Here is a 13,060-nt window from a genome sequence, read left to right as displayed (position 1 = left end):
CCAAGATAACTCCAGGTTATTACTATTGTCCTTCTGGTTAATTTTTCCACATAGATAAGGAAATCAACGAGATAATTCATTTTAGCCTCCTTATAAATGGAAATTATAATAGCACAAATATCTTATATACAAGAGAGCGTGTGTGTCTACAAAAAGGTCAGAGAGGACCAATGCTAGTGGTGAAGCTTTTGCTCCATGCAAACAGAACAGCAGCACTAGTAGTGGAGCTCACAGCACATCAGGAGCCACTCAGTGGCTTTGGAATCACAGTCTGAGTTTTGGAAGTTGCTGTGGAGAAGACTGAATTGCAGACACACAGCTCCAGAAGCTCTAAGCCCTGCTCTGCAGTGTGCAGGCAGCAGCACCATGCACACCCCACTCACCCCACTCACTTCTTCCTTTGCACGTTCTGCTCTGCCTCTTGCCAGCCTCAGGTCAGCAGACCACACTAAAGCAGCGTCCGCATGACCCCCCTCCAATGAGGGACTGGGGGTCACCAAGGGCAGGGATAGCTCAGCACATCTGCCTGGGTGCCTGGACACTGCCACAGGTCAGGGCAGAGCGCTGCTTGTGCGAAGGAGTGTGACAAAATTACAGATTGCTGAAGCTGGCATCGGGGTTAAATGTTGTTAGCATGACCAAAATCTGCTGTACCATGACTTTGAAACTCCTGCTTTCAGGAAAGAGGCCACTGAAATGCAGTCCTGCTGATGCAAACACACTGGATTCCACGATCTGAGCAGCATTTGCATCCTGAAAGCTGAATATTTCCCCATATGCTTACACCAATCTTCTCCATGCTTTGCCAGTGTCACTCCTTTTCTATCATCTCCAGCTCCTCTTCCAGGTTCCTCCGGCATCCAGAGAGGTGTTTTACTTCCAGTATCATTACCATATCTAAAGCAAAATAAAAAGAGATGTGGGGCACTTTCTGTGTGGCGAAGCACGGAAAACACCAAGGGATGGATTTAATCTCTGCCCAGCTGGTGCCCGAGAAAAACACAGAATGCTGCTAATGCTATCGACATCCAACCAGGATGCAAAATACAAATACTGCAAATCCGATCCATCAGTGCTGGGAGATCCATACTCATGAAACCTCATTTAATCAGGACTTTGATGCTCACATTGCAGAAGAGGTATATAACCTTCAGGAGGAGCAAGAGAAAAATAGTATTTGTCTGACGTATAACAGAAGAGTGTAAAATATTGCTGTCAGCCTGTGGAATTCCTGACTTCAGCTGCAGATAAAGCCAACCTTTCCACAGAGATCTGCAGAATAAAATCATAGAATCATTTAGGTTAGGAGGACACCATCAGGATCATCCAGTCCAACCATCAACCCCCCCCCCTCATGCCCACTAACCCACATCCCTCAGTGCCACATCTCCACGTTTCTTGAACATCTCCAGGGACAGTGACTCCACCAGCTCCCTGGGTACCTATGCCAATGCCTCTCCACTGTTCCTGAGAATAAATTTTTCATCATATCCAACCTGAACTTCCCTTGGCGCAACTTGAGGCCATTACCTTTTGTCCTAAAATAACCTGATGCATGCAGTGTAGTATCTTTTCTACTTTTTGGCATGTTATCAAGAAGTAGGAGCAATGATAGATTTCACATCACAAAACTGAATGCCAGTAGCTGCCTTAAAGAGCATACAGAAAAACTGCTGGTTATGAGCATCAGCTTTGCTTTGCTGGTGTGATCCTGCCTGGAGCCAAACACACTGCAGAAGGAGCCCCGGACCCTCACAGCTTCATAGCGTTATCTTACGGGATGTGGGGGGAAACACATATGCTGTTTCTCTCGCTTCACCCCCTCACCCACCTTGCTTTGAGCTGACGCTACTTCAGAGACCTGCCTGGGAACAGGAGGGCCAATCTGGCATTCTCACGGGGACAAATCATGAACGGAACATTACTTACAGTCAAATCCCCAGAAGAAGAGTAGAAAAATCACAGCGGGGGTCTGAATCGGTCCAATAGCGAACTCAGAAGGGCCTGGCAGGGCAAGGGGCATCCCATGGGTGCTGCTGCTGCTGCTGTGCCAAGCAGCTCCAGGCAGCCCTACTCCCAGCATTGGCCTTAGGTAGGTGATAAGTGCAGGCACTGTTGAGAGCAATCAGCTTCAAAGGAGAGTTGTGGAGAACCCTGCTGTGTGGCTACCTGTCACACCCTTCAATAAAGACAGTCCTTCAGAGGTTCTTTGGTTCTTCTGAACTCCTTTCTTTTTTTAAGATTTAACATTAGGCCTGTAAACCTTGGACAGGGTGTGTGTCAGGAAGGGACACTGGCTCAAGAGAAATCAGAGCTTGCTGACGGCTTCCTTTCCTGCTGCCAGGAAAAGTGAACCTGAAAAGCAACCCAACATTGGAAAGCATGTTTTCACTGTAATAATCTGAAGTTTTGATTAAAAAAAAAGGAACTTTTTAAATTAAAAAAAAAAAAAAAGGTATTCTTTTAGCTCTCTTTAATAGGAAATTCAATGTTCATTTGAATCCTCTTTGGAAATTGTACTTTCTGCTGAGTGAGAGCCAGAGATAGAAGCAACACAGGGGAAACAGCGATAGGTCTCCTGAACACCCGAAAATATAGACACCCCGCCCCGCACGATGCGTTCCCCTCAGGGGCGGGGGCTTCGGGCACCGAGCCCCGCATCCCGGCTCCTGCCCCGGGGGACCACCGGAGCGAGCTCCCGGGGGCTGGGGGGGGTTGGCTCCCGGCGGGGCGGGTTTGGCGGCACCGCCCCGCGCAGGGCTCCGGCGCTGCCCGCCCCGTCGGGGCCGCCCCCGCCGCTCCCCGGGCCGGGCCAGGCGGGCGGCTCGGAGAAGCGGAGCGGTGCGGCGAGGGAGCAACGCCGGGCTGGGGGGCGGCCGGCCCTGAGGGGCGGGCAGGGATCGGGGCGCTGCGTGCTCCCCCGCGTCTCCTCCGAGGTGAGTGGGGAGCGCGGAGCGGGGAGGCGGCCGGTGCTGGCGCCGGTGGCGGCTTCGCTCCCGCGGGCAGCGGGCGTACGGGGCTGCGCTGGGCTGACTGCCGCCCCTCCCGGCAGCGGCGGGCTGCGTCCCCCGGCAGTCGGTGAGGTGCGTGCTCCCGGGCTGTCCATCTCCAGGGGGCGGTGGGCGCCTCCCCCGTTGCCTGCCGCTCCGTTTCCTGGGGTCTGTAGTGCGGGTGCCGCAGCCGAGGGACTGGGGTGCTTCACCTCCGCAACTCCCGGGGGGTCGGTGGGATTCTTTCCCAGGAACCAGTGGGACTTTGTGACCTGTGGCCAGCAGGGTGCATCCCTCTGCGGTCAGTGGGTCACAGCCCCACAGGTGTCAGCAGGGTCGGTCCATCCCCTAGGGGTTCGTTTGGTTTTATCCCTAGTTGAGTGGGGTGCATCCGCTGGTTTGAAGGGATCCTGAGCTAGCTTTGCTGACCCCTGTGCATCCACGTGGAGAGCAGGGGCTCTGACCCCATTGCATTGCTTTATGCTGTCTCCCTGTGGTGTGGATTAGATCCCACCGTGATTGTGTGTGTGAGCACCTTGCAGTGCACCACGGTGCTGGGGATATGAGCAGGTGGAGTGCAGTCACATACTCTGCGTGCAGCAGGGTAATAAAATCAGACAGCATGAAACATCTGGCTGATCTCTCCCCCGCTTCTCCACTATCCCCCCACCCAAATAATAATAAAGTAGTTCTCTACACTGTGAAATACTCCCGTCCACACAAAGCAAGCTGCGATACATGCAATACTGTAAGCCTGGAGCAGTTATGAATGAGATTTGTTAGAGGAAAGCATCAGGAGCTGACCTCGAGCTCTGAAGTTAATCGCGCTGCCCCTCCTTGGGTGGCAGAGGTCCGCAGTTCAACCTGTCTGTAAGTCCCTGACCATTGTCCTTTACTGCAGAAAACTCTTGTGCCCCTCAGAAAGTGCCATTAAGCTATAAATGAACTTCATACAGCCCAGCCCGTTAACCTCCATGCTTCCCCTCGGTAGTCTTTTAATGAGCAGTAACCTCCTTGATCATCTTTTGGCAGTGTGTCAGGTCCCTGTGCTGGCTGGGAGGGCGAGTGAAGGGAAATCTCAGTGCCACCTCACCTCTGTCCCTTGGGAGCTGCAGGGATAAGATGGATCGGTGCGCTGGGGCACCGTCCTGATGTCCCCAAATCAGCCTCTTGGTTTCATCCATCACAGCTCAGGCACTTCACTTGCTGCTGGCAAAGGAGCAGCTGTGAGCAGATAGCGAAGCTTGGTCAAAGTTCCTTTACCTTCATTTTGAGGCAAGTAGCTGTGTGCTTAGTAACCCTCGCTTTCACATCCAGAACGCAAAGATTGTGCTAATTGCTCCAGAGAACTCACCAACTTTGCTGTTTGTAGAGTGGCTTCTACATCTCTCATGTGGTCCTTGCAATGGAAAAGTTGTCTGCTGGGCAGAGCTCTCAGTGTGCAGACATGCAGCTTGCAATGTTATTGAGTTAATTTTCTCAACAACAAAATGCTTGAATGCAAATAGAATGTAAAACATGCCTTTGAAGTCTTCTTTTCTTTAAAATTATTCAATGCTTCGCCTAGAGGAAATCTATTTCTTCACTTTTAAAACTCACCAACATTTTCTGAAGTAGGATGTGATTATTATTATTATTTTTTAATTAAAAAAGAAAAAGAGCTAAGTCTTCCGATTTTCCTGATGTGAGGCCTTTTTTAATGTTGCCTTTAACACATTATTGGGGGATCATTACTCTAAGCAATATGAGCAGACACTTGCACTGGAAAAGCTTTGCTGGAGGTGTGAAGAGCGCAGCAACCTCTCCTTGTGGGTGTTTCCTGTGGGGTTGTTTGGCTGTTGCTGGTGAAGCCCAACATCTGTGTTGTAAGAGCCATATTTCAGAGGACTTCAGAATTGCACATCTTTATGCTATTGGTGTCTTGCAAGGTTTTTGGTAGCTTCATAGAATAAAGAATAGCTCCAGGTGGAAGTCTGGCTGTGTGCAGGTGTGCACGGTGTGTGATGGGACCTCAAGGTCCTGCCTTAGGCTCATCGTCACAAGCGTTGTGAAATGCTTGGTTCCATTTATTTTCAGTAGAAACAAGTTCCTACATCCTGCCTTTAAAATCCAAGTGATGACATCTGTGAAAAAAAAATCTTGCTCTTGTTTTTGCCACTGTTTTAGCTATAAGACCTGTATACACCACACACTGTGGCTCTTGACAGGTCAGTTGTGCTAAGTCAAAAGCTTTGGATTTTATCAATGGAAATGTACAAAAAAGTCCTATAGTGCAGACAGTCCTACATTTTTTTCTGAATGTTACTGCTAAACACACATTGCTTTGCTGTGTTGTACATGGTTTTGTACTGACGTTCTAACTGTTATTCTTGCCTTCAGTATAGGGCTTTTTCTTCTGCGAGGTTTCATGCAGGTGCTAGTAGGTGCTCAACCTAGCATTCTTACCCCAAATGCGTTCAAACCTCTTAGAAACTCCATTAGACAAACGCAGAATTAAAAAAAAAAATCAACAAAATTTGAACCAGGCAACACGAACTCAGGAAATGCAGGGGCTGAGGCTCCAACAGCAATATTAACTTGGCTGCAATGCACATCCTGTGCACTCTTAATGGCATACGCCTCATAATGTATACAGGAATAAGCACGTAGGGTAATATATGCAGAGAGAGAATAGAAAAGAGTGTTTTTCTGAGTCTGACCCACTTGTCCATGCATAAGCCGGCTGCTGTGGGCCTTGGGGGAGCCTGGCACTGCCTTGCACTGTGCTTCGCAGCGTGCTCGACACCAGATCGGACGTATCTGTGTGCTGACGGAGTGCAAGTAAGCAACAAATAAGCAATTTGGGTTTTGGTTCTTTGGAAACAATACCATTTAATGAGCTGCTTTGTTCCATGCACTCAGTATGTTGCACAGTGCGGTCTGCATTTTGTAATTTCCAGCCAATGTGGCCTTCATGGACTCGTAACAAAGTGCCACGGCTTCATGTTGCTGAGCCTCCTTCTTCTCCTCCCAGTGCCCATGCACTGCAGTAACAGCTCTCTGGCTGTGACCGGATTGTGTAGAAAAGTGGTTACACAAATACTGTACTTTAATACAGATCTGTGACGGACCAGGCAACACTGTCCTGCATTGTGTAGTCTTCATTAAAAACTAAGGTACAAAGACATTTCACTAGGTTGATCCATTCAGCCTGGAGGTCAGCAGTCTGTTCCAGCCCTTGCCGTGTCATAAGACATCGTGTCTCGTGCCACAGAGCCCAAGGTTTGCGTGCATCGTGCCGGCTGGGGCAGCCTGTGGTTGTTCAGCAGCAATCCCAGCAACGACAGAGGTGGCGTGGGTGAACACAATTAATTTGCGGTTACTCACCATTAAAAAAATAGTAATTATTTTCTGCTATAAAAGGGCTCCTGGTCTATTATTGGTATGCTGATATTGCTGTCTCGCCATTGTAAATCTTTGAGAAGGAGACAGGAGCAGTTCCGTAATTCCACAAGGTGATGCTTCCCGTCACACCTGCTAATTGCTGCAGCTCCCTTCAGTGCAGCCTCCCAAATACATTGCTAGAACTTGGTGGTAGCTGTGCCACTTGCACTGTAATTTCATTACTGTTTGCTTGGCCAGCACTTGATTAATTTTCCCTGCAGTGTTACAGTTAGCAAAGGGGATTAATACCTGGGTGGCTTATTGTGTGTGCTTAATCTATATTCCTCTTGAAATGGAATTGTATTAAACTAATTTGGCAAAACTTTGAAATGGCATGAGGCTGCTTTTGGTAATTGATTTTTTTTTTTCCCAAGTGAGTAACTGCACGTTATTAAAATGATGCTTTTTCACACAGCTGAAGTGGGTCATTTGAGACCTCACTGGGTTTTTGGATTTGACCGATTTTGCCTGGTGCTTTGGGTCACACTGTAGCTGATGGTCAGGTGTCCTCTGTCAGCTCCCAGAAGTGGGGTGGTGGCAGCCAGAATTCATGCTGGAGGATCTTCCAAAGCGAAAAACGGGGGAAGTGTAGAAAAAAGAGTCTGTAACCGCATTAAAGATGTGTGAAACATCCTCCACTCTGCTAAAAAACCTACAATTTGACAGAGTGGAACCATCTTCCCCATCTCAGACAGGAGAAAAAATCTATTCAGTCTTACTTTTTAATCATATTCAACACAAAAGACTTTTGCTGTGCTGTTTAAAATCCAGGCTCCTTTCAGCCTGTGCTCTGTCGGGATGTTTTCATCTGAAATGGACTGCTGCGGCTGACTGGAGCAGTCTGAAAAAGCAGTGCTAACCTTCCTTCCTGACACTTCAATCGTGCCTTCTACCGTGCAAAACTAGGGCATAAATGCATTAACGCTTGTCACTGGGAAGAAAATCCCATCCGTGATGGGGACCGGAAGAGAGTGATTCTTAGATCCATGATACAAATCGGTTCATTATTTATTTCAATCAAAGTCTGTAGGTGCTGTTAAAATGAAAAATTGGAGCGCGCTTTGCAGAATAAATGCGAACTGACACTGCAGCAACCCCAAAGCCTCTCTGACCTACAAAATGAAGGAGAGCTTTGATGCTCACTTCACGCTTCCCAAAGTCTCAGACAAACAGGCTTTGCTGAGAAGATTGACAGAGTTAAAACAGATGCTGAACCTTCTCTGGTCACAGTTGTCTTCCAGGGAAAAACATCCTCTTGTTGCCCCTTGGGTGTTCAACATCTGCACCATAGCAGTCCAGATGCTTGCTCTTCTGCATATATTGTGGTTACACCTGCTAAGATACACCATCTTATCAGTACCATCGTCCCATAGAAGGTTGTCTTGGAAGTTCAGCAATGCTCTCAACAGTGCCCCAGAGCAGATGGGTAAAATGCAGCCTGTGCCCCTATGGAGCAAGGTTCTCCTCACCTCCAGCTGTGTGCAGGTGTAACAGCTATATATATCAGTCATCGCTGTCTGATCACAGCTTCGGATTGATGCACTGCTGCTTCTCTCTTCTCCAAGAGCACACGTTTTGCCTGGTAGTGTGGGGTAGGTCTAGCTGTAATACTGAGTTATGTATTCTAGTCATCGTGGTGGTCTTGAGATGATGAGGGAGTGTCATCTGTTGCAGTGTTTTGGTATTAGTATAACCAAAAATCAAAAAAGGGCTTCAAAACTGGATTTTGGGAAAGTCTTTTATCCAAGGGTGTGCCAAAACCCAAAGCCTAAAGGCTCTGCTTACTTAACGCAAGCCTAATGCGCTGATGCAATGAGCTCAGCAGCTCCTCAATGTCTGCTGTGCTGTTAGAGCGTGAAGGGGACACAGGGCAGCACCATGCTCGTTGTAATGTGTGGCTTTAATCCAGCCAACAGGAGCCCTGATAGCATTAGACCTTATTTGAAAACCAAAGTCCTGTCTCACCCATGCTGAAACGGCAGTGTGAAGGTTGTCAGATGACGAGTGGGGATAGGATTAGGCATTAACCAGCTGCTTGATTTTAAAATATGAATCCTGGTCCTATGTTCTTTCTTAAATGATCAAATATGAAGGATTTGAGGCTTCCATAGATGATTAGCTATCACATGGTCTTCTGTATCCCAAATGTGTAGTTTTCACCTCTCGAGCATCCATAGTTCTTTCTGCTGGGAACATGCTTGCCAAGTTTATCTGGCAGTACAGCCATGTAGGTGAGCTAACTTCAGGCCAACTTTCAGTTTGCCCTCTAGGCCCAGTAGCAGAGATTATATTACCTTTCCTTCCATTATCTTTCCTGCCCTTCACTCTTCTGGGCTTTGCAGCAGACAAACAAAGCATTTCATCCATACCACTGAGCAACCTTCTTCCATACTCATTGCATTTGAATCTTCCACTTCTGTTGAGGATGTATCTTTGCTGGTATGATGGGGCTTGGGCTGCGGGATGAGATGTGGCACATCCTGTTCCATCAGCAATCCGCCTTACTTCTTGCGTGGAGTAACAGACTTTTTCCTCTTCTCCTCTAAATAAAGCTGTGTCCCATACACAATTTCTGTCCCTTAGCTCATTCGGAAGGAAATAAATTAGCAAGTGGGTGGCACAAATAGGTTATTCTAGTTTGTGTTCTGTTACTCCTGACAACTGTGGGGCTGTGGGGAGCTGGGTGTAATGAACTTTCCTTGGCCTACAGCCTTTTCTTTCAGTCCACGCGAGCATGTTCGTCAAAGGATTTAAACCTCCATGAAGTTCATGGTAGTAAGGATGGTGAATGACAGCTCCTGGATAACCAGGATGGGAAGGGCCTGCTGGGTCATCTAGCCTTTTGCGTTGCTTTCAGTAGGATCCTTCCTAATTAAAGCATGACTGCTGATTGCAAGATGTCTTGTTTGGGTGGTTTAATGAAAAAGCAGAATTGTATTTACCAGTGCGGCTATAAATGTCCCAGCTGTGGGGTGATTATTTACTGCATTATTTTAATGCAGATATTTGTGGTTATTTACATTGATCATATGGGCAGCGCACATACATTTTATTTTGTGGTGAATTTAGGCTTGTTTTCTCCTTCCTCCTGTATTTGTGCTTCTGTATGTGGTACAGTAGAAGCTGCTTGATGTGTAATTGCCTGTCACTCAAGTGCCACTTTACAGTCTAGAGATATATCAGTGAAAATATTCTCCCACCTCCAATTAATTTTGATTCTCCGGAATGACTTACTTCTATTTGTCTGGAGTACATTCTCGTAAATCATTTGATACTTCATACTTCTATAACTGAGTGGCGTTCCCAAAGGGGTGGGTGGTACTGGGGCCTGCTCTGTTCAATATCTTTATGGAATACCCGGACAAGGGAATAGAGAGCACCTTTGGTAAGCTTGCAGATGATACCAGGCTGGGAGGAACTGTCAGTCTGCCAGAGGGTAGGAAGACCCTACCAAGGGATGTGGGCAGGCTGAATTGCTGGGCTGAGGCCAAAGGGATGAATTTCAATAAGACCAAGAGCCAAGTCCTGCACTTTGGCCATAACAACCCCAGGCAACGCTACGGGCTTGGGGCACAGAGGCTGGAAAACTGTGGAAGAGACGGAACTGGGAGTGTTTGTGAAACATTTAGGTGTTGTACCAAGAGACGTGGTTTAGTGGGGAAATACTGGTGGTAGTTGGGTGGTTGGACTGCATGATCTTGGAGGTCTTTTTGACCTCAGTGATTCTATGATTCTACAGTTAAATGTATTCTAAATGAAAAGTAGTGATAACTGCAGTAAAGAGCCATAGAGCAAACCATGGTGTCTTTGGTGTGGATGCAGCTTGAATGCTGCAGTCTGAGAGGTGTGAAATCTCCAGTTGTGTTCTGAGAGACAGGTACACTGCCTGAAGACCTCTTGTAATGCACGTTTTCGGACGTGAAGCAGTTGAAGGTTTGCATATCACAACTGCAGTTCTGCCAGATAATCTATTTCTTGAGGTTTGCTCATTAGTCTTAAACTCTGTACTTCCTGTGCGCTTCTTCTGTGGCAAGTATCAGAAATGATGGGTCAGCCTGAGAAATTTAGGACTGATTTTTCTTCTTTAGAGTGCTCCTCTGATACAGTAGTGGCTTTTCTCTGTACAGGGACTTTGGAAAAATGGGATCTCCTTCTTTCTTTGAAATAGCTGGCTTTGTGATTAATGATTTTATCTGCAGCCTTTTAATACCTCCTGTAGATGGGATGATAGCTCAGAGATAATCACTGTGATGGAGTGCAGGGAGCATTATGGGTTGGGGGATACAAACATGATGTCTGTGAATGTCCCTCCTCCATGTTGAATGGGAATAGTCTTACTTTAGGATTAGGGATGCTTTTAAATCCGATCGACCTTGGATTAAGTGTTGATTCTTCTGTGTACCTAATGTATACTGATTACAACTATTAGTTTGGATCCTAAAGCACAGAAAGAAATACAGAAAAAAAGTTAGCAGACTTTTTGAACTTTACGTATCATTTGATAGTCAAGATGGTCGACTCGATTTTAGGTCCTGGAAATGATACGGCTGTGTGCTTCTACTCACAGTCTGTGCCTGAATTCATTGACTTCCATTATGTGAGGAAAGAAAGGGTTCTGACTTGTACTGAGACCTACTGTAAGCTGCTAAGACCAATTACATTACTATTCTTTTAACTGTTAGTTGAAACATTAATTTGAAGAACGCTGGAAGCATAACAGAAATGACTCTTTCAAACTGAACTTAAGTTCTTATGAAAGGCTGGACTTGCAAACTCCTGGTTTCACTTTGCTCTATGATTGTCTGAGCCCACCTGGCAGCATGGACCAGGGAAGCAGCTGGTTTGTTGAGTTGGTGCTGCGGGAACCGACACTTGTGTAGCTTGTGTCAAGTGTCCACATCCCTTATTTATGGAAAAAATGACCCATTGGGGCCTATTTCTGCTAGTGCCAGAGCAAACATGGCACAGGGAACCTGTGGCTGTTACAGCTTCTTTTTTCTTTCAGTTCTCTTCTGTTTATTTTGTTAAGCTGCTGGCATTGCAGGGATGGTTCACTCTTCTTCTGCCACAGACGGAAATTTCTGTTTGCTGGGAGGTACAGTGGTACAGCTGCAACCTGTATTTGGCAGTTTATATTGAGGGGCAAATGGCAAATCCAGTTGAAATGAGGTATTGATTTTCTTAAATAAGAACTTCTTTAAATGGAATCAGGCTAAAAACCAAGGGTCTTTACAGAAGAGCTTCCAGTCTATACTTGGCATTGTGATGTGCACAAGGTGCCAGCATTTGGGAGAGCTGACCTTTCACAACGATGTCCTTGTCTCCTTCCCGATGCTGGCCAGGAAGAGCAAATTCTCAGTTCCCTTAACTCCAAATTTCTGAAGCAAAGTTAAGAAAAGTGGTCAAACTTGTGTTGACACAAAGTAAATGTAGATTTTCTAAGACCTGTTTGTTTGTTTGAAGGGTAGGATAGGGATAGACTGATTGGATGTATTAGGAAAGGTTTATGAAAACATCTGATCTTGAAGACAACTGCTTTTTCCAGATTCTGGCATGCTTTCTTTGGGCTTCCTGGTGAGTCAGTGATAAGCTACTGCTCAGTCAGGGCAACCACCTGAAGTGATGCCCTGAAGGATTGTGTGCCCTACAGTGATAGGCATGGAAGAGAGCCTTCTTGCTGTGCCAAGGAGGGAGGCAGTCCTCGTCCTCTTGCTGCAAAGCACTGTGCATTGCAGGAGCCCAAATGTTACCCAAAGCATGAATGAGAAGGTGGTCTCAGGAGCTCTACCTGCCTCTCTGTTTTCCTCATCACTTTGGTGTTTGTAATCCCCCCCCCTCACTCCTCTTAATCTCCTGTTGCTACAAAGAAAAGCACAAAAGGCAGGACTCACCAGTTATGTGCTTGAGAAACAATGAAACTTTACGGTATAGGAAATATACCAAAGCTGACAAAACATGAAAAGGAAAGGGAAAGGATGACTCTGGGAAAAAAAAATAGTTTTTTTTTCTTTTCTTACATTGTCTATGTTAGTAGTTGATGGAAAATTAGTTCAGACAAAGCTGTGAATTTTGTTTGTCCTTATAAAAACACTGTAATTTTGAGGGCGGAAAGCTTCTCTTTGAGTATTATGACCAATCTCATTTCACAGTTAGATATATTCATCTTAGTTAAATGCAATGGACAAAATCTACATGAAACAACTGCTTAAAATTATAAATAGCTTGCATAAACATGAATTATTAAGGTCAAAAAAGCTCCTGGAAACCAGCAGAAATGAGTGCACAGTTGCATTTCTTTTTCAAAACATGCATTAATTAATAAGGGGCTTAGTGCCCAGCTTGTTTCTCCCCCTGCTGCCCCCGTCAGATTTTGCTTTCATCAAGCTGAGAGGGAAATTGTCACTTCTCTTTGTCCCAAAGCACAGGAAAGTGCTAGGCTGCAACCTACACGAGCCTATCATTCACAGCTCTGGTATCCTAAAGTATTTGTTCAGGTTCTGTTGGTGCTACAACAACACACCCTTTGAAATGGCTATGGGTTTTACGTAGTGCCTCCTTACCCAGACTGTATGCATGCTTGCTGGAGTAGAAGGATGAAATAAATTTGCCAGGAGCTGGAGAGTGACTTACTCTCACTGAGAGGACTA

General features: G+C 46.3%; 1 protein-coding gene across 3 annotated transcripts in view; it reads left to right on the top strand.

The window, feature by feature from the left end:
* Positions 1-2,771: 2,771 nt before the first annotated feature.
* The window catches only part of PDZD2 (PDZ domain containing 2), a 195,799-nt gene continuing 185,510 nt past the window's right edge, over positions 2,772-13,060 (top strand). For all 3 annotated transcript variants that reach the window (XM_085213140.1, XM_085213139.1, XM_085213138.1), the window contains exon 1: positions 2,772-2,936. The gene's annotated coding sequence lies outside the window, so the exon portion shown is untranslated. The remainder of the gene's footprint in view (positions 2,937-13,060) is intronic.

Source organism: Meleagris gallopavo, chromosome Z, assembly GCF_905368555.1.
Source record: "Meleagris gallopavo chromosome Z, MGAL_WU_HG_1.1, whole genome shotgun sequence".
Taxonomy (NCBI): domain Eukaryota; kingdom Metazoa; phylum Chordata; class Aves; order Galliformes; family Phasianidae; genus Meleagris; species Meleagris gallopavo.
This window is presented reverse-complemented; position numbering and strand designations above follow the sequence as displayed.